This window comes from Ailuropoda melanoleuca, chromosome 2, assembly GCF_002007445.2.
Source record: "Ailuropoda melanoleuca isolate Jingjing chromosome 2, ASM200744v2, whole genome shotgun sequence".
NCBI classification, from domain to species: domain Eukaryota; kingdom Metazoa; phylum Chordata; class Mammalia; order Carnivora; family Ursidae; genus Ailuropoda; species Ailuropoda melanoleuca.
Window position 1 is genome coordinate 171,194,886 of NC_048219.1, and position 24,548 is coordinate 171,219,433.

General features: G+C 42.9%; 1 long non-coding RNA gene across 5 annotated transcripts in view; it reads right to left on the bottom strand.

The window, feature by feature from the left end:
- Nucleotides 1–1,430: 1,430 nt before the first annotated feature.
- The window catches only part of LOC117801130, a 106,033-nt gene continuing 82,915 nt past the window's right edge, over nt 1,431–24,548 (bottom strand). For all 5 annotated transcript variants that reach the window (XR_004623588.1, XR_004623589.1, XR_004623590.1 and 2 more), the window contains 2 exons: nt 18,353–18,480; nt 1,431–2,549 (listed from right to left, as the gene is read on the bottom strand). This is a non-coding gene — a long non-coding RNA (uncharacterized LOC117801130). The remainder of the gene's footprint in view (nt 2,550–18,352; nt 18,481–24,548) is intronic.

Below are 24,548 nucleotides of genomic sequence, written 5' to 3' on the forward strand. Positions count from 1 at the left end.
AGTTCATTGTACTTTATCTCCAAAAACACAAACATCTCACATTTTTCACATTACGTGTACACTCCACGCAGGCATCTTAAGTTGCTACTACCGCAAGTATTTTATTCACTTCCACAACGACAACAATAAAAAAAATACTTCCTGTTCATTGATAATTAGATGTTTTGCTTCATTTGGATTTCCTCCAAAGTCTTCTGTTCAGATTCAGCTCTTATAATTAATTATCCTCTTTCTGAACAACTGAAAACTGAAGTCTGACCAAAGTACATCTCATCCCACACAGATGTCCTAGTTACTCCACAAAAGGTTAATTAATCATAAGAGGTGCTTTAGAGCAGGAGGCGCTGGAAGAAATTCAGACCCAGTTTCTGGCAACATAGAAAAACCACCATCATGCCCGTTGCTATTGAGCTCACACTGAGAGAACCGTTTCAATGGAACAAAAATTCAACTGCACAAAATAGCTGGTGGATATAATATCATGCCTTAGATAATGGAGCATGCCACTTCCCAGTCACTGATGATTCAGAATCTCAGACCACCTGTAAGGGAAGGTCAGCCCTGTTTATCCTCATTTAACAGACGTGCCTGAAACTCCCCAGTCACAACAATGGCCAAGCAGTCTTCATTGTTCCCCTCTCTTTGGCTGGGTGCCATTACATTATATGAATGAGCCTTCCTCTCCAGCCAAAACAGTCTACACACAGTCTTCCAAATACACCTTCCACTTTTTCAACCTGTGGTTTTAGTCATGCTAATCCTTCCAAGTCCAGGAATAGCCTTGCCTTCTTCCACTGTCTAGCCAGAGCCTATAATTCAGTTGAGAGCCAGTTCAAATACCTCCTTCTCATAAACCTGCCTCTAGGACATTCTAACCCACAGAAAGTGCTTCCTCTTTGGACCTAGGGGCAGCTGTGGGACAGTGGAAGGAACAGTGTCCTGGGCAACAGAAAATATATGCAATATGGGCTCTATTATGCATATAGCTTTGAGCAATTTGTTTCACTCTTGTGACCCTACGCCTTCTGCTCAATAAAATAGAGGAGTAACAACTACTCTGTGGGTTTTCTCATGAAAATCAAATAGAATAAAGTATATGAAAATGTTTGTCACGTGCTGCTCAGCACATATTTCTTGGCTTACTTGATCATTGACCATTCTTATGTTTTCATTTGTTTGTGTTTGTTTTTCTGCCCTTTAACAAAAGATGTGACAGAATGTCACCGGCTGGTCCTTAAGATAGTAAACATCATCAAAGTAGGCATCCTGAGGAAAATGGGAAGATGGTTCCATTTTTTCAGGAAAATAGATGTTATAAACTGAGTGTTTTATTTATTTATTTTTTAATTTATTTGACAGAGAGAAAGAGCCAGCGAGAGAGGGAACACAAGCAGGGGAAGTGGGAGAGGAAGAAGCAGGCTTCCAGCAGAGAAGCCTGATGTGGGGCTCGATTCCAGAATGCCGGGATCACGCCCTGAGCTGAAGGCAGACACTTAACGACTGAGCCACCCAGGTGCCCCAATAAACTGAGTGTTTTAAAGAAATATGAGAAGACATTTCCAGACCCTGGGAAGGAAACTGTTGGGAGAGCAGAGAAGGAAAAGAGATCAGTACTCTGAGACCAAGAATCTGGACCCGTCATGTCCAAGCGGTGGAGAAGCCATTTGTGGTACTGGAAGTGGCTACAAATTGAACACGAAGAGAGTCCAATACCATGACTCAGGCTGCCACACGTAGGATCCATAAGAGATAAGCCCGATTCTGGCTCCCCTCACCCAGGCCAAGTGTGTTCTTGCCACCAGCATACTCTCTGGACAGTGAGAGAGCCTGTGAATGGATTTCCAGGTCCATTGGGAGTCAGAAAAGAGGGCTCCATCTTCTGTAGATGGAAGAGAAGTGATGTGCTGGTAGCAGATATAAGTTCCTCATCGTGTCTCGTAAACAATGAGTATGCCTTTTCTCCCCAGCTAGACTCTAAGCTCCTGGGGACCAAAAACTTGTTTTACTTTTTTTTTTATATTTTCCTCAGGACCCGGCCCAGAGTACAGTGTGCACTCAGTAGATTCCAGTTTGCTTCCACGGGCCTCATTAGATGAGCCACTTTTCTCCTTCCCTCGGTCTTCCATCCCTTGTTTATTGTTTATTCGTGGCTTAAACCATATTAAAGTGGATTCTAAATCAATGTTGAATGTTCTAGATGGCTGATGTTCTCCCCTTGCTGAATGATTCACTCCATTTCTCTTGGAAGTCCCCACTGAAACAGAGAATCAATGAGCTTGAAGCAAGGAGAGAGGGCAAAGGAAGCAAGAAAGAGGCTGAGGTATGTGGCTCGGCCCTGAGAGCAAAAAGTTTGACTTGTCTTTCAAGAATAAGATTCTGGGAGCAAGATGGTAATTCTAGTTCCCAGGGGCAGCAAGGTGGCAATGATGCTTCTGGAGAGAGTCAGATCTTCCTGGCCTCCTTGTCTACCGTGTTTATTCAGTTCTCATTTGGGAGTCCGTCTTGAATGGAAGTATAGGGAAGAGTTCCTTCCTGTCCAAGATGTCAACCTGTAAAACACATTGATTGAAATAAACAATAATTTGCATTCAAAGCACATTTATTCAAGGGTTCAAATCTCTTTGCAATGCCTACTCTTCAGAAATAGCAAGGTACTTATCAATTATCTTCATTTTAAAGATGCCAAAACTGAGTTAGTAAAGTCAAATATCAAGTTCAGCCGAATAGAATTGGAACCCAATTCCATCCTTTTTATATATGTAATTATTATAATTATTATCATTCAAAGGCATTTCTGATGCTAACACAACCCACTGTGCAGAATTCAGCCAGCCCCTGAAATGCAGCCAGGGAGACAATGTTTAATAAAAAATAATTCTGAGACCACAGCACACCCAGTTTTTGAAAGCCTTAAAATAAATCCCAAATTTATTCATAATGGAAATAAATCACAGAATCCAAGGTACAAAATTATTTCCACAGCTGCTCCAATAAACATCAGAAAAGGCCTTGCCAACTCTTGACTATTCAGGCTACCGTTGTACAAAAGAAGAGGTTTTTTAAAAAAAAAAAAAAGAATAACCCTTTCTGGTCCTCATGAAAAGCTAATAAGCAGGCATTGTCAAGTTATAAAAAGAACATGTTCAATTTCAAGTCTTCTCCAAACCTCCTGGTTATATTTACTCATTTTCTCGATTAGCAGGTGTTTGAAGCCCTGAGAAATGTTCTCACTGCTCTAATTTTACAGTCAATGACATATATACAGATATAGAGATAGAGATTGAAAGAGACATAGAGACAGATATGTATCTCGTCTATCTCCCTAACTACATTGCTAGGCTGTTCATGAATCCTAACTGGAGTGAGAGTCTTCCTGTATCTCCCAGGTGGATAACTACTATGGTTTGCTCATGGAGAGGCCTTCAAAAATGCATGTTGACTAATGACTCAATGTAGATATCCAAGCTAATTCTAAATGGGTGGAAAAGTAATGGTGAGCTCAAGAAATCATCCTACATCATTACCCTTCCAATTGTAAAAAAAAAAAAAAAAAAAAAAAAGTGCTCCAAATTATAGAGACAGTACAAAGAGCTGTGGTTTCCAGGGGAAGAAGTGCAGTGGGAGGGAAGGGTGTGGGAATTACACACAGGTGGAGCTCAGAGGACATAAAAATACTCTGTATGATATTACAGGTGCTGCTTGAACAATGCAGGCATGAGGGGTGCAAACCTCCCACACAGGTAAAAACCCATGTATAACTTCTGACTCCCCAAAAACTCAACTACCAATAGTCTACTGTTGTCCAGAAACTTGATCAATAATATAAACAATTAACATATATTTTGTATGTTCTATGTATTACATACTATATTCTCACAGTATAGTAAGCAGAGAAGAAAATGTTATCACGAAAATCACAAAGAAAATACATTTACAATACTGTATTTACCAAAACAAAGTCTGTGGATAAGTGAAGCCATGCAGTTCAAGCCCATGTTGTTCAAGGGTCAAGTGTATAATGATGAATACGTGTCATTACACATTTGTCCCAAACCACAGAATGTACAACACCAAGAGTGACCCTGTGTAAACTATGGACTCTGGGTGACAATGACTTGTCAATGTATATTCCTTGATTCTAATAAATGCACCACTCTGGTGGGGGATGTGATCATGGAGGGGACCACGGATGTGGGGGGCCATGGGGTACATGGAAATTTTCTGTACCTTCCTATTTTGCTATGAACCTAAAACCACTCTTTTAAGAAAAAAATGGCCTTTCCCTTTTTTAAAGATCATTTTTTATGTATTTATTTAAGAGAGAGAGATTGACCATGCACAAGCAGGGGAGAGGGAAAAGCAGGCTTCCCCCCAAGCAGGGAGTGGGTCTCGATCCCAGGACCCTGAGATCATGACCTGAGCCGAAGACAGGAGCTCAACCGACAGAGCCACCAGGCACCCTGGGCTTTTTCTTTTTTTAAAGTGCTCCTTCCTAATTCTGTGCAAAGGTGGGCTAGCAACCCATGGGCCACAATGGTGTGTATGTTGGAAGCTCCCCCCCAAGGATTTAAAGTGATAGAATTGCAGCTATATTGGGCACCAGAGAAATCTGGGTTCAAGGACTAATACTGTCTCTTACCAGATGGGTGTACTTGAGCAAGTTAACTAAATCTCTCTAATCCTTACCTTCCTCATCCGTAAAATAGGGGGAACAGCAGCTTTGTTGCAAGGATTAAATATCTCATTCACTCAAAGCGCACTGACATGAATTGAGCATTCAATTAATGTGAGTTTCTTGGCTTTTCTGACGCCTTCTCTACCAGGCACAGTTTTCCCATAAAAGTGCAGGGGGGGTAAATCACTAAATGACCCCCCTTCTCTCCATCACTGTATTTCTCAACTTCTAAAAATCCACATGCCCCTTGATCACACAAAGTTGGTCTTTCCCAAACTCCCTATCGAGTTTTATAGCTCTGACCGCCACCCCCTAAGATTGGCTAGAAAATTAAAAAGGCAAAGAGGACACGAATATTCCCCAAATCTCTCTCTGAACCACAGAGAGCGCCGTGGACGAGCCCACATGTCTGCGTGTGGATGAATGTGGGTATGTTGTAGAGGCAAATTTTCATTTTCTGCTCTCGGGTTACTAAGCCCCTGCCATAAGAATTCAATTATTCCCAGAAGTCAGAGAGGAGTCAAGTCAGCTGTTTTGCTTAAAGGAGCAAGACACAACTTAAAGCCCCAACAGAAAACTCGGGGAAGAAGAAATTGTTTGGGTGGCTAAGCCGTCGCAGACATTCTTGCCAGCAACCCGAGGCAGGCTCTCCCCACCTGGTTGTTTTCCAAGAAAAAATGCAAATGACACATCTCTTTGCTTTGTGATTTATCAGCAAACCAACATGCTCCCTGCTTGCTAAGCCTCTGCCCTGGAGGATGGGACCCAGGGAGGAAGGAAGGGAGGGAGAAGGGCCAGGAGGAAGTGAAACAGGTATCTAGTAGACTTCCTTTACTTCTCATTCTGTCTGCATCCTGGCAGGAACCTGCCAGCCTTGTTCAAATGCATTACCCAATTTGTACCGTTTGTCAGACAAAGGGAGCCGTGGGGCCCAAGGTGTCTGTGGCATGGCGCAGGGTTAAGCGACGGCCAGAAAACATTTCCACGATTATCTGTTAGTCTGTAACAGAAAGAAGGGAGCAAGCAGTTTGTACAGCACATCTCCAAAGAAGTCTCAGTGGGAACCGTTGGGGAGACCTTGAAAAAAGGTTTGTTTTTTTTTTTAAGGAAAGAAAAAAGATGTGATATGCAGAATAATTTTAATATTTGTCAAGAAATGGAGATCTCTACGACCTATGTGCAACTGTATGTCCTGGTTCCCTTTTGTCCTATTCTGCAATTTCATTTGCTTGATATAAGCTACACTCTTCTTGATTGGTTTGGTCCAATGCCAATCAACATATACACACATACATAGGCATCTTCAAAGAGACTAAATAACCTTTTCAGTCATAAAACCTGGGCAACAGTAGATATCAGACATCTCAGGGTAACCTTCTAAAATGTGCGGCTCTTCTCTTTCTGACACATACCATTTAACACATGTAGGTCATTCTCTGGCAAAGAAAGCACAGATCAGCAACTGCTTTATCTGAAGAACTCGCAGGCATTAATTTCTAACAAAGCTAACCCATCGTCGGGTGCGGCAACACAATACACCCAGACACCCACAGAGGTGTGCACGCACACGCACGCACACACACACACACACAGACCCTGCAATTCTGCTCTACCAGCCTATAGCCCTTCCTGCCTGGGTCTGGGAGAAACAGACGAAACATGTTCACCCGCATTTACGTTTTCTGTGCAAGCTGATGAGAAACAGCCTCACTCCTCCTTCAGTGCTTTGAGCCGTCTTCCAAAAAGAAAACCCACTTGTACAAGGCAAGTGTGGAGCCACGGATAGAAATAGATACTGGGGTTCAGTGAACACTTTGTCTTTAACCTGATTAAAGGCAGCAACAAGCAAAGTTGGGAAACAGAATGGCTCCCTCTTTTAACCATGTCTGGTTGTCATCTCCCCGTGTTTACTGCTAAGGATACAAGACAAACCAGACAGACCCAGTCTTGCTGTCATCAAATTTACAGAGCAATAGCAGAAACAAACGAGTCAAAAGGCAATTTCAGGACAGTGGGATAAGCACTGGAAGAAGAGTAAGTAAAGGATGCTGCTGGAGTGCAAAGGGATCATCTAACCTGGGAGGGGATTAGGAGTTAGCCTGAGGAGGGACCAGAAAGGGAGACCATGGTCAGGAGGGAGAGCCCAGCAGGAGTCCCAGTCATCTCTGGGCCTGCGGTATATGAATTCCCCAGAAGCCTGCTGACCTGTAGGGCAGATCAGATCAGGGAGGCCTTTTAAGCCATGAGAAAGGCTCCATGGGGAGTCCAAGCCATACTTGAAGCTGGGGAGCTGACATGATCAGATTTGCTGCTTAGAAGGCGCACTTTGGCGGAAGTGGAGAGAATGCACTGGAGAGCCTCACCGTCAGCAGCGAGGAGAGCCATGGGAAGCAGCTGCAGCGGCCCAGGGGAGGCTGCCGGTGGCCGGGCTTGCAGACCGGGCCAAGAAGCACAAGACAAGTGGACGGATCCGAGAGACAACTCGACTTCCATTAATTTTTTTTTAATTTTTTTAATGATTTAAAAAATAATTTACTAAAAAACAAAGAGAGATAAGGAGGAAGCTGAATCCCTACCTTCCCTCAAATAGGTGAAGACTAACGATGTGCTGTGGGGGTGGAGGGGAGGCAAGATATTGGGCCAAATATTCTTCAAATACAAAGTATCATTTCATATTTTCTTTTAGAAAATCGCCATGTCTCACTCATCTTCTTCACTGAAAGTCTTGGTAATTGGAAGAAATATGGACTCTGTCATTACTTGGAACACAGAGCGGTCACACAGCTCTCCCGGCCAATAGCAAATCCTTTCAAAACCCTCCCGCGGGTGCTTTCCACAGGCCCCGCACGGTCACAGCTTCACTCCCGGCACTCTCGTTCACCATTCCACTTTCTCAAAGCGAATGAGTGAGCAAATGGCAATCAATGTTCCCAATAAAAGTTTTAAGAGATAATTACAGTGATGGGAAATGTAGTCATTACAATAGTCATGCTGGGTTTGTTGTGATGCTACTAATCACACCAAGTTTTCTGATTTCATGTAAATTGCAGGTACCTTTACTCCTGTAGGAATCTCTATTAATAGATAATATCATTATGCTAATAGCTGCTTAAAGGATAATTTAAGAATTTTGAGTGATCTAAGCCAGGTATTTTAAAACACGGTAATAACCTAACAGATATGAGCTAAAAAATAAATCTTACCACATTTAAGGAAATTATTTTTAAAGAGAGACACCTGCATTGTACCCATAAAAAATAGAGTTATACCATTTGGAGCTAAGTGATGAAATGTATGTGTGTTTTTTCAATTGCTCAACAAAACAGGAAGTCCAAATGTTCTGCTACCTGAACTTCAGTGTATTGCTAATCCGTGAGTGTTCATGCACACACACTACAATTATGGAATATGCATAGTATACTGCCATGTATTCATTTATGCAACAAACATTTATTAAGCACCTACCTTATGCCCAACCCTATGCTAGGCACTTAGCATCCAAGAAAAGAACAGAACATACTGACAGGCTGGAAGGGGCAACTTATATTCAAATATGTATGATATTGACATAGGTGCCAAATAGAGACAGGAACAAGGCACTATAATGCCGTAAAAATATTCTTAACTTGATCATGGAGGGCTTCCCAGAGGAAGTGATTTTTAAGGCAGGTCTTAGAAAAGTCAAAAGTGTTGTAGACAAATTCAAACAGTAGAGGGATAATCCAAGAACAGAAGAAAAGACTGTCCAAAGATACAGAGGTCCAAAAGGGAACGGTGTGATCTGGGAGTTATAAAGGCTAGAGCTCAAGGCCCATTAGGGAAGGGTCAGGAGAAGACTGCAAAGGGCTGAGTGTGCCATACTAAGGCCATTGGTGCAGGGAAGAAGCATAGATAGATTCTTTGACTTGCTCTTTAGAAAAAGAGAATCTATGCTGCTAAGATGCCATTTGTGTATTTTGTCTATTACAGTTAACCATATAGTGACCATGTTGTCCAAATCATGGCACGGAGTAGACTACTGGAAAATAAGATTCTTCTTAGCAATTCAGGAAATTCTCCCTTCCCTCTCATCCCCTCACCTTGCTAACTCACACTCATCCTTCTGTCTTTGACTTTAGCATTACATCCTTAGGAAGTACTCCTTGACCACTCCAATTAGTCAATGACCCCACATCTGTGCCTAGCCCATACTGGGAGTACCTTGTCGCCTGCCTGGGGTCATGTGCCGGCTGCTGAAAAGTACCCTTACCTTTCCTCCACTCTTTATACACTCAGGTGAAAATATACACACACATACATACACAGAAAATGTTGAAATTCTCAACACTTCCTAAGGGCTTGGTCAGTGTTATCTAGGAGACTCCGTTAATTATCTGGCTTACAATTTAATAGGAAAGAATTTATCCAATTAATTCTAGCTTCACAGTCCTCACTTAAAATCAGGGCACTGAGCAACTCTATTTGGAGTGGCGGAAGAGGGGCATTGGGGAATTGGGTAGCAACAGGCTAGCAGGAAAGACTGGGGGGAGGGTCCTTAGTAGAGGGACAGTGGGAGGAAGCAAAGGGAATCCCAGGAATGGGGGACCCTGCAGGGGAAGAGCTACTGAGAACTGTCTATCTGATGGGCCAGAGCTTCAAGTTCTACACATAAAAATTTCCAGAGCTATCCAGTGGCCTCATAAAATAAAAGCCGCAGGAAGATTTCCTGTCTCAGTCTTGTCTTCTCGGCTTACCAGGAATAGTACGCTGTTTTAATACTATCACGTTTCTGCCACCTGCATCACCCTTCAACCGTCCCACAGCTATGAGAGCAGTCCCACCACTACCGAAGTCTGTGGCACTCCCACGGGGCAGTCTGCAAATGCCTGAAGCCCCACTCAATCAGAGCAGCACCGGCCATCCATATTTAGGGATTTTAATCTTTCCACATAAATCACTCCCTCTGGCTCTTTAATCACGGGTGACAACTTGCAGTGCCTGCATCTCGCACTCTGATTTCCCTGAAAGGTCTTGCAAGCTAAGCAGGGTTAAGCTGAGTCAGTAACTTGGATGGAAGATGCACGAACCACACAGGAAATGCACAAAATGAGTCAACAGGCAACACATGTCTCTCTGAACCTCCGCTTCTCAGTGTCCGGAAGAGGAACTCCCCGGGTCTAGAACCCCGCTGTTTTCTGAGTGAGGAGCCAGCCCGCCACCATCACAGCGCCCTCTGCTCCCCTGTGGAAGCCAGGAGTTAGGCTAGGATCCGCAAGGGCCCCTTCAGCTTCAGCTTATGCTCCCGACTTCCTTTAAGAGGCAGAATGCCCTAATCAGAGTTACATCAGAACCAACCGAGTCGGTACGGCAGGAGGACTTTCAATCACACTGGGAAGGATTTTGGACTTTATCAAGACTCCTGGGCTATAGCTGCTGCAAATGAGTCTGTGTCCCAGCCCTTTATTATTCTGAATTTAACCTACTATAGCCCCATACTTCCTTATCTATTAAACAGGCTTCTTGGTGATGAACTCTGATCCTTTGCCTCTGATGGTGATGCTAAGATCTATGCAATTCTGTATATTTGCTTGATCTCCTGATACAAAACAAGAGAAAGTTCTCTAAGTACCAATTCCTATAACAGTAAGTACCCTTTCCCCTCAGTGCCTGCTCGTCACGAGCACTCTTCTGAGCACTCTATTTAGAAGAACTCATTTCAAACTTCTCAACAACTCTACAGGGAGGTGAGAAATGGGCACACAGAGAGGTAAAGGAACTTGCCTGAGGTAACAGAGAGCAAGAGGCAACAGTGCATAGTCTGATCTCAGAGCCCGTGGTCACCTCTCCACTGTTCTACCTAGACTCTTTGCTGTTATTGAAGTTTCTGCCTCTTGTAGAAAATTGGGAGGAAAATAAAAAGAAAATTGAGAGCATAACAAGAGCTCACAAGGAAGTGATATAAATATATACATACATAAATACGTAAGACCATGGAAGATGATAATCTCCAAAGCGGGAGCAAAAGCCACTGGGTTTTCCTGAAAGGAACATGGTCAGTGAGAACAATTCAGTGGCGAGGGGGAGATGAATATTTATTAATGGATCTACCGGTCCACTTCAAGGCGTGGTGAAGACAGTTGGTTAAAACCAAAGAACACTGGGCAAGCAGCGATGCCATCCAGAGTGGTTGAAGTGACAATCATGAATGAAAGCTGGTTGAGGGATAAAGGGAAGAGAGTTGGCACAACAAGAGAGCAGAGAGATCAAGGACATGGGTGTTCGTCAACATGAATTAGCTCGCTCAAACCTCAAGACCATATTAGGCTTCCAAATCATTTCCGTTTTCAAGATGGAGTTGAGTCTTAGGGAAATGAAGTGAATTGCCCCAAGTCAGTGAGCTGGTTAGTGGCAGTGCCTAATGAACGGGCACGTAGCCGAGCAGACTGCTCCAGAGGCTGAGCTCCTAGTCACCGGCCATTGCCTTCACCCCCAGGGAGGGTGGGTAGTGGGTAGAAAGACTCCAGATACAAGAAACAGCGGAGTTCACTGCAGAAGCAGGGCCTGGAAGGGCAGGGAGGGGCTGCAGAGCACACCGGTCGGGGTAGTCTCCAGAAGGAAGATGGGAGCTTTTTTCCCTCGGAGATGACAGGGGAAAAGTAAAGACGGAGTGAGCACACAGGGCATTCTAGCAAGGAAGGAGAGGCTAGCTCATGTCACAGAGGTCTCCTTTGCTCAGCGAATTGGAGCCAAGGTCAGCCTCCAAGGCCTCTAACCCTGGAGGCGTCGGGTTGGAGCCGTAGCTTCAGCACCTGGCATATCTGCGATAGCCGTCGTGCAGGACCCCCTGCCACCGAATGCAAGCGACGCTCAGCCGCGGGGGCTCTTTCTGAGCGCGTGGTGGCCTTCCGTGAAACCGTGTGCCCTGATGTTGTGATTTTTCCCCTGCAACGGCTACAAGTACAGGAGTAGAAGTCAAGAAAGGGGCAGGGGTCTTTTCCTCAGTTTGGGGGCTTCTCGCAAACTCATGAACGCCCAGACTGTTAAAATCACCCGATTTTTTCTAAAAGGGAAAAGTTTGAAGGCTGATAATCCATATAGTGAAAGACCAAGGCACTCTGAGCCTAAAGCGTAGCCAAGGTGGCTCATGGCGAACACACCGGCGTCAAGCTCGGTCCGGCTCGCACTGGTGCTCTCCGTAGCTGGTGACCTTGGCTAATGCCCCTAACCTCTCTCTGCCTCCTTCCCTTGATCTGTAAAAACAGGGAGTATCCCTTTGTAAGGTTGTTGCGAGGATTAAATAGTACAAAGCCCTTAGGACAATGTCTAAGGCATCCTAAGTGGTCAATAAATGTTAACTTTTATTAAAGCTCAAACAAGGACTTCACGGATAGCTCCGTTGCTCAGTGTCCTCGCGGACCAGCCTGCACTGCTAGGAGCACGGCGTCTCATGCATACACATGTACACACTAAATCATGCGACAGACGAGAATCTCCCCGCCATCAGCGGTGTCTTTAAATTGTCCCACTGTGCTGACTGGTTCTTGTTTTCAAATATGAGCAAAGTGGTGCCGTAATGGACTAGGAGCTTGCTCCTAGGGAAAGTCGCCAACTGTTCCCTATTTAATGCCAATAAGACCTTGACCTTTCCTGCTTTCTATGTCAGCCTTCCTCTCATAAAGCAAACCCAGACCACAAGTCTAGCCAGAGAGTCGATATTAAATTAAACTTAGAATTTTAAAACATTGCCCAGGTCTTTCTCAACAATTACAATCCTTTTTTGAAGCATGAGATTTTCTGTATGGACTCTCCAAGAGTTGCAGAACAGAGCTAGTATTGTTAATCCTTCTTCCAAATCTCTATAGTCTATTCAGCGTCATTTCTTTTTATATTCTCTCAGGTGTGAGTAATACTGGTTGCCTGGGATTGGATTCTTATTCTGCATAACAAAGAGATTTTCTTGATAATGTGATTGGAATACAAATGCCTCGTGCACTTAGATGTGTTAAATGGCTACATTCTAAACTTCCTAAGAATTTCCTTTGCACGAAAGAGAAATGGTTTTTCCCCTTTTCTGGAAAATAGAAGTAATAAAATACAGAAGCTTAATGATGACGAATATCAGGGGCATCTCTCTCTCCGAATTCTGACATTCACTTAGGGTCTCTTCCAGACTTGCTCTCTCACTACTGCACCTGTTACTCTCTCCCTCTTCATTTGGGCAGGAATATCTTGTGCTTCTCCTATAGTTCCTAGCAAGTTCACAGAAGTAGAGAACTGACCCAATACAAACTCTTCGATTGACTGAAAAGACTTTTTTTGCTGAATTAATCCATGCAGGACAGGGGACGCGACAGGTAGCTGAATAAGGGAGCCGGCTGGTGTGAGACAACAGGGAGAAATAGAACCTGAGGTCATATGATGTCTCATCTAAGAGAACAGCTGGAACTCAACTCCTGCTCATTCTTAACCACGTAGTCATGTAAGGCCCTGTGTTGCTAAATGTTCCAATTTTTAGAAGGAGGATAGATTTTTTAATGTGAAATCTTCCAGCTTTTACATGCTGGCAACCAATTCTAAAAATTACGATTTTATTTTATTTTTTTTTTTAAATGGTAGGTTTTTTTTTTTTTTAAGATTTTATTTTATTTTTATCTGACAGAGATAGAGACAGCCAGTGAGAGAGGGAACACAAGCGGGGAGTGGGAGAGGAAGAAGCAGGCTCACAGCAGAGGAGCCTGATGTGGGGCTCGATCCCATAACGCCGGGATCACGCCCTGAGCCGAAGGCAGACGCTCAACCGCTGTGCCACCCAGGCGCCCCAAAAATTACGATTTTAATCAAGTGCAGGCCCAGTGTAACCCATCTGTGGGCCAGGTTCAGCCCAGGACCAACAGTGTGCAATATCTTAGTTAAAGGAAATTCCTGAGAAGTTATGATGAATAGTTCAGGCTCCCCTTCATCTATCCTTTACACCTGACCAACCTTCAAGCAGCGGTGCGACTGTGGCCTGCGGTCCTATCCTCTGTCTCTTCCTATTGCCAGTCACAGCTGGGCTGGCTCTCATAGCAGGACTCATCCCTACGTCAGTACGGAATGACAAAACCACACATTCACACAGCCCACTGAGCCCTTTGACGGTATCCTACAAAAACTGAAATGATGGTAATCGGTAGAGAAGTTGTCCAGGTTAAATGTGGTGACAAACTTTTTAAAGGCCTGAATGATTTCATGATTCTAACGTAGCCCCAGCAAAGCCACCTAAAGAAATGACACGGGTAATCAAGTGTCATGCTTCAGATATCAGCTGATTGTCTGCAGTGAGAGAGGCAGAAAGGGTAGGAAGGCATATTCCATTCTTCCCCATCTCCATCAGGGCCAAATGAGCTGGCATAGAGCAAGGATTCCCACTTTCCTATGCAGCTCAAAAACCTGTCCCTGCAAAAAGAAGAATGCCTCACCCAACAATGGGCTTGTTATTCTTAGCAGAATTGATCAATTTTCCTACAGCACAACTCTGTCTTCATTCACCCCTCGGAGGCTAGGTAAGGCCCTGTACTTTTTCTAAATCAAAATACTACCGGAATTCCCTGAAAACAGATCCGGTGTCATATCAACCTTTCTATCCCCAGCACCTGGCACCATGCCAGTCCCAGAACAGAGACTCGACAAACATTTATTTAATGAATTAATTAATGACGGAATGATGGAGCTCCATCTACGCCTCAAAGGGCCTTGCTTTATAGTAAAGCTGTGGGAAGGGCATAAAAAAGAAAGAGGACAGAGATCAGCATCTTTAAATGCAACATGCAGTGTTTTGTCTTTGTTTTTAAAATACTTTAGAGAATCGTGTGCTAATTTATCTAATCCACCCTGTCAGGGAGGATCTGAAGACACCGTCTCTGCCTCCCTCCTCGGGCTTCACGTGGGCTGATTTAGGGTGGCTCTAGAAGCAAAGCTGAAACAATCAATCGCACTATTAAATAAACACTTTATGTTCCCTTGAAAACCTTTCGCGAGAGCCTCCGTGTCAGAGGAAAAGATGCTGAAGCATCAAAGCTCGGAAAGAGACATGAAATTTCCTGCTGCCTGCAGCCCTGTGGATGCCAGCGTCTGCCGCCAGCCCTGCAAAGTTCACAGTGCTTTAACAGGACACCAAGCTTGACAGAGAAATTGCAGGTACTGGAGTACGTATCTGCATTGCAACAGATGTCAGCAGCGCGTTTAGAAGGAAATTGAATTACAGATGAAAAGAGCTTGAGAGATGAGAGCGTCTGTTACAGGAATCTGGATTGGAGAGACTACATTTGAAAAATATGTCTCCTCGACTTCCGAAGGAACTAAAACTGTTCATGATTCTCATTGCCCTTCCCTCGCGCTCCCTTTCTCTCTTTCTGCCTCTCTCTGTCTCTCTCTCTCCTTCGCTCCTTCCCTCTCTGCCTTTTAGAAGGCATGAAAGGAGGCTGGAGTTCTCCTGCACTGTCAAGGTGAAGAACAGCATGAGAAAACAGTCCAGAGAATAATGTGGGGTTCTTAGTAGTAGTAGAATGCCAATTAGAAATGTTACAATAGCCTAAAGATTCTTTTCAAATAATCCTAATATCCTCGCCCAAATAAAAGGCATCACCTCGTCAGGGGAATTTTAGAAGTGACCTACCGTGCTTGGTCAGCAGCACAAAACACTTAGAACCTGCCTGTGACCTTTTTCGCTGTCCTTGTCCATTCTGGTTTCCTTCCTGTGAAGAGGGACCACTCGATCCACGTATTTATGATCATTTCATTCAACAAAGAAGTCTCTCTTTGTGCAAAGAATTCTCAGAGGATAATTGATGACTCTGAGTAAAACTTCCTGATAAATATGACCCTTAAACTACACCCAGGACACAGCTCAGTCCTTACTAATCATATTCTGACTATGAATTGCCTCGCACCTGACAGACCTGTTCCCGCTGCGTGGGCCGCAGGCTCCGGGGAGACCACTGAAAGCACACCCCCATTTTCACACAGGTCCGGACAGCAGCCTCCGGGCTCTCACGCCCTTCAGTTTTCCCCAGTCTCATCTCCAGGTGTGAGAGGGGGATGATTTGCAGATTCTAATCAGTGGGATGGTGATAATCTGTGACTTCCTAGGATCACCCTGGAGACCAGCTCACACCTAGACCAGGATAACTGTGCGTATGTGCCCCTCAGCCTGCAGCCAGAATGTAGTCCAGCCTGCCCAATGCCCCCAAACACCATCGTGAGCCTCAGTTAACCCCTCGATGTCCTCTAAACCCTAGTTGAGATTTGAGGTCCTTCCACATTGCCCTCAGCGTAGTTCCCAAATGGTGCCGATTCGAGCTTTCCAGCAACCAAAGGTGCATGAAAGGAGAGTAGAGGAAAGTGGAGGGCTTCACCCCAAAACAGGAAGCAAATAAGTAAGGATGGATTGTGTACCAAGGAGGCAGGACAGCCGCAGGACCAGGCATGACTGCTTAAATATGGCTGGGCAAAGGGCTTTTTAAACGACCTAATGGAGATCACTGGAACTGAGAGCTAGGATCAATTACCCATAAAAATAAAATTGATACTACCTTTTACAGGATCTTTAAAGAGCCTTCACTATTACCCCCTGTCCCTTGAACAGGGACTCTCCACTTGGGAGGGATGACCCCCTGTGTGAACGGGCTGGGATCAAGATTCTGGCAGTGTGTTGTATGACACTTTCCACACCTTCACACTAATCATGATGAATGCCACGATTTGGGCACATCTGGCCAAAGTCAGGAATGTGAGGCAGCCACATCTGGAGTCTGGTGTTATTTCATCTCTAATTTAATAGCTGACTTCCTAGTTCTGAAGCTGACAAAGGACTTGAGCGTAGAAAAATGAAAGGATGATCACTAAACTTTGTTGGCTTCCAAAGCACTCGCTCTCGCCTTGGGGAAATTTATATCCTATTCCATTGAAGACACTGCTCAAGTGACAGTCATAACTCAATAATGGGGCTCACAAGATTTTCCACAGACTGACATTCTTACTGATACTCCTTTAACCTACAGTTTTGATCAAACCAATACTACGGAAATTACCCCTTTATGCCACGGGCCCAAGGTCATCATTTCCCCAACGAAAATAATATCCATTCCCACTTTCAGACTTCACAATTCAGTTTTATTTCCTTTGTCTTCATTAGCCTTATTGATCCTCTCACTTTCTTGCGCAGTCCTGAGACCATCATTTTTTAAATCTTGTTCATTTAGTGAGTTAGTTTGTGTTTTTATAATTTTTTATTAAGACCATCTCAAGGGGTCTCTGCTAGAATTTTTCTTACAGCTGCTGCCAGTTGGAATACCTTTCTCTTCACCATCTCATTTTTGAATAACATCGTCTCTTGGATTTATCTTTTTCTTCTTCACATAGAAACCCTTCACTTTAAGACTCTTATTCTCAGAGTTTACAATTTAACTTCCCAATCTTTGCACAGAGCTTGACAGACCAAAAGAATTCACTGTAAGACTTGGGACCTCTGTTCACTTATCTTTGAAATAGGATTCCTTAGAGAGATCTAATGTGACTGTATTAACATACCTAATTTTGAAAATATAAAGTAAAACACTTTGTAACGTCTCTGTGTACTATAATCTTAAATAAATGAATTTAGCTTGTGCTTCTTTGGAGGACACCAAGGGTGATTATTCAACTAGAGAAGTAGCTGGATAATAGAAGACATTACCGGACAACTGGAGGCTCTCAAGAAATGGCATTCCCCTTGGAAACATCTCATGAGCTCTCACTATGTGCAAAGTGTGAGGCAAGGGATGAAAAAGAAACAATCCTCGCCCTCCTGAGTGCTCATCCCCTGGGAGAAAAAGCAGACCCGTGGATATCCCAGATAGTAGGAGCGGGGCCAGAGGAAATCGGGAAGTTCAGGCAGGAAAGCCCTGAAGAAGCAGACTCTAGAGCAGAATATGAGTGTCCAGTTGTGTTTGCTCTAAATCCTGCCCCCAGAACCAGTGGGTTTGGGAGCCTCCCGTCCCAGCAGGTCTGCAGCCAGGAGCGGTGACCTTAGGGCTGGGGAGAACCCAGGACGGTTTGCTACACTACTTCTACCTGGAGAGATGCCCGTGCGCGTGCTCCTACTGGTCACCAGTACACGATACAAATGCAGCAGGTGAGCCTCTGAGGGGGTTCCTTAGTCCCGGCGTCACCGGCCAAGTCAGGAGCGTGCAGCCACAGCCAAGTTCTGAGAGCAGGTGTCGGGAGGGCCAGTCCGCAGACTGCACAGCACATTCCGGCACATCGGCCAACGTCCAGGAGCCCCGATCACCTGCTCGTCGGATCCCCCTTGGTCGCTCTTCAGACACAGCAACCCCTCCCGTGGTATTTCCAACAATCCACTTCCGACTACCTTTTTATGACTTTACAACACAGTTTTTCCTCGAATTTTATGGCATTTCATTAAAGCCGCCAGAAGGTGATACTGCCCCTTTTCTAGGAGTGAAATAAATTCAAGTTTTATCGCTTCTGGAAATGCCCGAGCAGCTGTCAGGACATTTGATAGATTTTCTCAATTACAGGACTTGTGGAGCATTTTATACTTACATCTGCACTGAAGCCCAATATAGTAGATGCTCGGCTTGCCTCCCTCTCTTTTATCTTGTGCATCTTTTTCCTTTTAATGACCAGTTTGTTATTTTTTTCCCTTTCATTTCTCCTTACCTCTTTTCTTCTGCATTTTGTTTCTCTTTTTGCTGTTTGGTTTAGAGAATGATGCATTTCTTGTACAAACTTCCATTCTTTGTGGAAGAAAAGGGAAGAAGAAGAAAAAAAAAAGCCCTCACCGGGATCTATAGAAGAAAAAAGAAGTAGATTAAAATTTTAAAGCAAATCACTTTTCCGTGGGGAATTTACTATTAATACAAGGTACACTTTGCACATGCAGTATTTATTAATGTGACATGACATATGTCAAGTTTCGTCCAAATGGGGTAGAAGCTTTGCATTGTGTGACTCTTTGCACTAATAAGGCTGTTCATTGGTGTTTTTCTTTGGTATCAGCATAGAGATTATGATAGAGAAATTAACAGTGACAACTTCGTGTTGTCAAAACTGCAGAACTATGCTCCAAATGGAAGCTAAATAAATTTAAAAAGCTAATGTGTAACACAGACCGTGTCAGTAGAATATGCAGACAGGCTGTGGTTACGGTGATAAAACTTATTTCTCTGACTTGGCATGTATCAGCTTGTGGACAGAGCAGAAACTTCAGAAAGCAAATGGGTCATCAACATGTCCTTTTTTTATACAAATGTTGTCATTTAAATAACATTTAAAAATATTGGGGTACTTTCACAAACATGACTGAGTATAACTTCCCCAGCAATCCTGGAAGGTAGACAAGATGAGTGTTATTATCCCCATATTAGCGATCAGGAAATTGGAACTCACAAAAGACCAGTGTTCTTTCTGCCCAAGGTTAAAAGCAGCCTAAATTCCAGTCCAGCTCTTCTAAATCCCAGTGTTTTTTCTCTAGTGTTGATCTCTACACTAACTGACACTCTTACCAAGAAACAGTTAATTCCTCAGTTTCTGGGTAGAGCCCCCTAGTAATTAATACCTTACAGGTGACTTTAAAGTCTTCAAAATGTGCTCACACTAGCCTCTCTGAACTTTCCCTGTCATTCTTCATATCATTATCCTGTTTAATTTTTTATAGCTCCAAGTACACTCTGAAATTATATTCCTTATTTATTTACTCACCCATTTATCTGTTTCGGTTATCAAATGCTGTATAACAAACCACCCCAGAACTTAGTGGTTTAAAAGAACAGCAATTTCTTATTTCTCACAAGTCTGTGGCTGCCTGGGCTCAGTTGGGTGGTTTCTCTGCCAGAAATGATGCAGCTGAGGTCACTTCGGTGGTTTCGATGAGCTGCAAACTTGGTTGAGGCTGAAATGTCCAAGACAGGCTCTCATCCTCCAGGCACTTCCTCCCTGTGGCTTTTCAGTACTTAGCCATCGAGTCCAAACTTCTCTACAGCAGAGCAGCTGGCTTCCAGAAAGGAACATTCCAAGAGCTGAAGCCCCAATGTGCAAGCACTTCTCAAAGCTTCTGCCTGCATCCTGCTCATGTCTCATTGGCTAAAGCAGATCACGTGATCAAATCCAGACTGCAGGAAAGGACTACCCAAGGATGTGAATGTCATGAGGTGTGAATCATCAGAGACCAGCAATACAACAGTCTACTCCGGTATTTTGAGAGGAAACTACTGGAATGTCAATTCTATGAGGGTGGATACTTTGTCATGTCTACTATAACCCTAGCATTTGAACAATTCCTAGCAAATAACAGGTACTCAATAAATATAAATGCTTGTGAAATAAATGAATAAATGAATGAGACAAACCCTATGAGTTAGGATGGATTTTATTAATTTTATCTCCTTTTTTGAGTGTTATCTCCTTTTATTAAAATAAACTTTCATTGCTATAACCCCTTATGACTCCTCCCTGTCATGATCCCTCTTAAAGTTTAACCATTAACATGACTTTTAATGCTGTGAATTAGTTTTGCCTGCTTCTGAAATTTTATATAAATGGAATCACACAGTATATCATCTTTTGTGTCTGGCTTCTTTCATCACCATTGTTTGTGAGATTAATCCCTATTGCTCTGTGAAGCTGTAGATATTCATTCTCGTCGTATAGTATTCTGCAGTCTGAATACCCCTTGGTGTATTTACCCACCTTACTGTCAATGGACATTGAATTGTTTCTAAGTTGAAGTTATTATAAACAGTGTTATGAATATTCATCTTCATGACTGAGGGTGAAAGTATACATTTCTCCTGGGGATGTTATCTGTATGTGGGAGGGCTGAATCACAGGAGAAACATCATATTCAGCACTAGAAGATACTCCCCAATGGTTTAGTGAAGGGGTTGTACACTCCCCCCCCCAATATATGGGTGTTCAAGGGATTCGACATTCTCACCAACACTGAAAACTATCTTTCTTGTTCATTTTAGCTTCCTGGAGACAAGTAGAGTATCGCCTTGTGCTTTTAATGTACTTACCCCTGGCAATGGACAAAGGCAGTTTATTTGGTTGGTGTGGCTGTTGTAACATATTGCCACACTCTTGGTGGCTTAAAACAACGTGAATTTACTCGATGACAGTTCTGCAGGCCGAAAGTCTGAAATCAAGTAGCAGCACAGCTGAACTCACTCTGGAGGCTCTAGGGAAAACCTGTTCCTTGAGTCTTCCAGCTTCTGGTGTCTGTTGGCATTCCTTGGCTTGTGGCTGCATCACTCCAGCCTCTGTCTACATGTCACCTTTTCCGTGTGTGTATCTGTGCCAGAACTGCCCCTATGGCCCTCTCACAAGGACACGTGTGATTGCACGTGGGACTCATCCAGTTATCTTTGGCCATGCAAGGTAATAGTCGCAGGTTCTGGGGGCTTACTGAGTGAAATATGTCTTTCACCGGCCTACAGGTGGGTGTCTTTCAATTTCTGTGTCCTCTTTTGTGAAGCGCCTGTACGTTTAGTTGCTTTTCTATTGGGTGATCTGCCCTGTGCTTACTGACTTCTTTACTATTCTGAATACAAATCCGTAGTCAGAGAGCCATGTTGCAGATTCTTCCCTCATTCTGTGACTTGCATTTTCACTCTTCTAATAGTGTCTAGTTCTTACTTAAAGTGGTCCAGTTTACCTCATTTTTTTAGACAGAGAGAGCAAGTAATTGCAAGCCAGGGGGAGGGGGAGGGAAGGAAGAGAAAGAATCCCAAGCAAGCTCCATGCCCAGCTCAGAGCCCAACACTGGGCTCAATCCCACGACCCTGAGATCACAACCTGAGCTGAAATCAAGAGTTGGATGCCTAACTGACTGGGTCAACCAGGCACCCCATAATTTACCTCATTTCTTTAACAGATTACTAAATAGGGTCAGAGAAGCCCAGTGACTTCTCCAGGTATGCATCTATCTAGAAAGAAGGGCTCCTGCTCAACCTTGTGCCACATTACCAAAGTTCATTAATGGATGAACAGGGTTGTTAAGTGCTATAAAACCACAGTGCATTTCTAAATGTTTCCTTTGGCAGTTAGTGTTTTTCAGTTTTTTAAATAATAAATTTTAAAATTTTTAATTTCTCAAAATTCCAGCTGGCTACTTTAGAAACATTGACAAGCTGATCTGAAAATTCACATGGAAATTCAAGAAATCTAAGATAGCCAAACCATCTTGTTCAAAAAAAAAACAAAGTAGGGGTGCCTGGGTGTCTCAGTCGGTTAAGCACCCGACTCTTGGTTTTGGCTCAGCTTGCGATCTCAGGGTGGTGGGATTGAGCTCCGCATCAAGCTCCGAGATCAGTAAGGAGTCCACTTGAGATTCTCTCTCTCCCTCTCCCTCTGCCCCTCAGCACCCCCACCCCGCTTGCGAACTCTCTCTTTCTTTCTCTCTCTTTCTCAAATAAATAAACCTTTAAAAAAAGAAAAAGAAAAACAAAGTAGGAGGACTCATACTTCCTGATTTCAAAACTTAACTACAAAGCTACAATGAATAAGACAGTGTGGTATTCACATAAGTCTCGATCAACAGAATACATTTCAGAGTCCAGCAATAAACCCACATATCTCCGTCAATTGATTTTCATCAAGGGTGCCAAGATCATTCAATGGAGAAAGATTTAGACAACAGTGCTAGGACACTAAAAACCATTGAATTGTACACTTCACGAAATGGGAAGATGGACAAACACATTCCTTTTTATTGTTCCATGGTAAACCATCTTTAACTCACATTCTATTCATTTGTAATAAATTCAGCAAGACATTAACTGACACAAAAGTTTTATCACTTAAACGAATAGTGTAAACATAAAATTTTATGAAAAATGCTTAAGGGAATTCATTGTACTTTTTAAAAATGCATAGTCTCTCTGCTTCTATAGTTCTATTTATTTATTTACTGGTTGCATTGTAACAGCCTCATTATAAGGCTCTTTTCCTAAACCAAAGTCCTGTCATAAAGAGCTCAGACCTTCCTTAGTTTTATATTTCCAGCGCCTAATGCAGTGCCTTGCAAATAGTATGCATTCATTCAATAAATATTTATCAAAGTCTTACTGTTTCAAAGTACGGTACTCTGAATCCTTCTGAATCCATTTACCTAAAGCAAGTAGTATGTACATCAGAAATTGTTCCTCTGATTTGCTTTTTAAAAATAACTTTATTAGGGAAATGTTTGCTAACTTTCTCCTACTTATGTAATTCTGTAAGTTGTTAAACTTCACATCTGCACTTCTTTACAAAATGTGGTATAATTTAGACTTTTCACTAATTCAGTCCTTTCCAAAAATTAATCTGAACGAGTGAAGCTTCACTGCACTAAACCAGCATTTATGTTTTCAATTTTGGCTTTAAATATACACATTCTTAAATGCAGACTTCTCAGCTCCCATAAATTCACCAAGAAATTGGTCGTCATGATCCAAGAAAGGTCAGGAGTTGGGAGTAAATGTAAATAAGCTTTTGGGTATATTCGCCTTAGGACTAATGTCGACACTTATCTGGGATGGAGAGTACACAGGTGTTTGCTAGAACACCTTTTGTAGTTCCTGAACTTTCTATAAAAACTTTTCAAAATTATAAAAGGAGGGAGAAACATTTGGAAGCTGCCTTGAAGGCTGTTGAGTGGGAAGCTGTTCTGGACCCAGCAATTAGGAAGATCTGGCAGTCGGCAAGAAAGCCAAGGACAAGAGGGTCAAACGTACAGAAAGAAAGTCAGGGTAAGACACGGATGAGTGGTCTAGAGCGGCAAAGGCCAGCGTTGGACTCATCTTTTAACGACATGTCATAGTGGGCTGGCAGTGTGTTCCATTTGTGGATCGGTGTGTTGTTTTGTTTTGTTAATGGTTGGTTGGTTTTTATATCTGTTAAATACCCAGAAATCACCCTTCGAGTCACAGTCTTACATCCATTCTTTTTAAAAGGACAGACATGCTCATAAATGACGAGCTTTCTATATCAAGCTAGAATCCAATTCTTCCATAGCCTTATTTGTATTTGTGCCTTCTTGAACTTCTCTGACAATGGTTTCTAAATGATCTAGGGTGTTCCAAGAAAAAACAAAGATAGATGGATAGATAGAAATTTTTACAATACCCAGGGCAACAACAAACAGAGAGAAAAAAAGTCCTCCCTGATGATAATTAACTTTATTCCGCACATGAGATTGTGTTACCCTTGTCTTGGCAGGCAAAGGTTGCCCTTCTTCATAAATTCTATCCCACCCACAGACCAATCTAATTATAGCAAATAATTTCGTCAATTCACAATTCTGCTTTTCTCCAACCTGACCGTTATTTTCTATATTTCAGTAATAAGCTAGTACAAAAATTGCATGTTTCATTACCAACTCAACGTCTCTCTAAAAATGATGCATCCCTAAGTCAATTTCTTCCCCACCCTGCATCAAGAGTGCTATATTCCTCAGTTTTCCACACCATAAAATCTCTATTCAATAAAGAGTGGTTAATTTTTGATCAGGGAAGGGGGGTTGTCATATTTTTACAACACTGGCAATATTACAGAAACAGAGAAGCAATATTTTATTTGTCAGTGTGGGATGGTAGAAAAAGCACCAGATTGGGAGTCAGAGAATCTGGAGACCTAGGAGCTGTGCAATCTTGGGCAGGTCCCTTTATCTTTCTGAGGTTTGGGTTCACTATCTATAAAAATATCACCCAGCTTCTAAGGATATTTTGGGGCTCAAATAAAAGAAGCGAAAATATTTGGAAAATTATAAAGAGCTATGTAAAAACATGGAAAATTATTATTATTTAAAATATCACATAACTTTTTAAAGGCTTAGTTTCCACGCCATTGGCATGTGCCTCTACATTCCTGAAGAAAA